Below are 920 nucleotides of genomic sequence, written 5' to 3' on the forward strand. Positions count from 1 at the left end.
CAGCTTCTCAAACCATTCACCTGTTGAGCAGTTTAGCTATTGAAAATAGAACTACTGTAAATGGTCACATGCAGGTTTTTGTGTGAATGTGTTTCTATTTCTCTAGGGTGAATACACCAAAACTTGATTGCTGGGTCATATGGTATTTTTAACTTTCTAAGCAACTGCCAAGTTGTTTTCCAAAGTGGCTGTCTCGTTTGCCTTCCCGTAAGTGATAAGTGAAAGCTGTGTTTGTATTACTACCTGGGATCATCAGAATTTTTTAAAGACTTTTATTTTGGCAGAAGTGGGGTTTGAACTCAGGGTCTCCTGCTTATAAGGCAGGTGCTCTACCACTTGAGCCATTCCACAGCCTTAGAAGACATTTCATCAGATGTGAGATGGTAACCCACAACAGAAGAAAAAGCCCAAAGTGGTAAATTCGTTACTCTTTTAGTCAGTGGTACTTCAAATTCTGCTCCTTCCATTCAGTCTGCCTGCCATTATTTACTTTTCAGATAATTAGCTGCTCCATGAACTGTGCAGATAGCTGCATTTAATGGGAAAGTCAAGAGGTGTGCGTGAGTGCTCTTATCTGAATCCAGACCTCCAGAGATTTTAATTAGGCATTATACAAACTAATAGAGTGCAGAAACAAAAGTGGGTAAAGTTCTACAATAAAATGTATAAGTCAACACACACACACTTGTGATTAAAATTTTCCTTTTCTTTTTTTATTTTGCGGTACTGGGTCTTGAACTCAGGGCCTACACCTTGAGCCACTCCACCAGAGCTTTTTTGTGATGGTGGTTTTTTTTTGAGATAGTGTCTCTCAAACTATTTGCCCAGGCTGACTTTGAACCTCAGTCCTCCTGATCTCTGCCTCCTGAGAAGCTAGGCTTATAGGCGTGAGCCACTGGCTCCCCTGCTAAATTGAAATT

At 40.4% G+C, this 920-nt stretch overlaps 1 non-coding gene across 1 annotated transcript; it reads right to left on the reverse strand.

The window, feature by feature from the left end:
* Positions 1–278: 278 nt before the first annotated feature.
* On the reverse strand, positions 279–354 carry Trnai-uau (transfer RNA isoleucine (anticodon UAU)). The gene has a single exon. It is a non-coding gene; the product is annotated as a tRNA-Ile (tRNA).
* Between the last annotated feature and the right edge of the window lie 566 nt (positions 355–920).

Source organism: Castor canadensis, chromosome 8 (assembly GCF_047511655.1).
Source record: "Castor canadensis chromosome 8, mCasCan1.hap1v2, whole genome shotgun sequence".
In the NCBI taxonomy this organism is placed as follows: domain Eukaryota; kingdom Metazoa; phylum Chordata; class Mammalia; order Rodentia; family Castoridae; genus Castor; species Castor canadensis.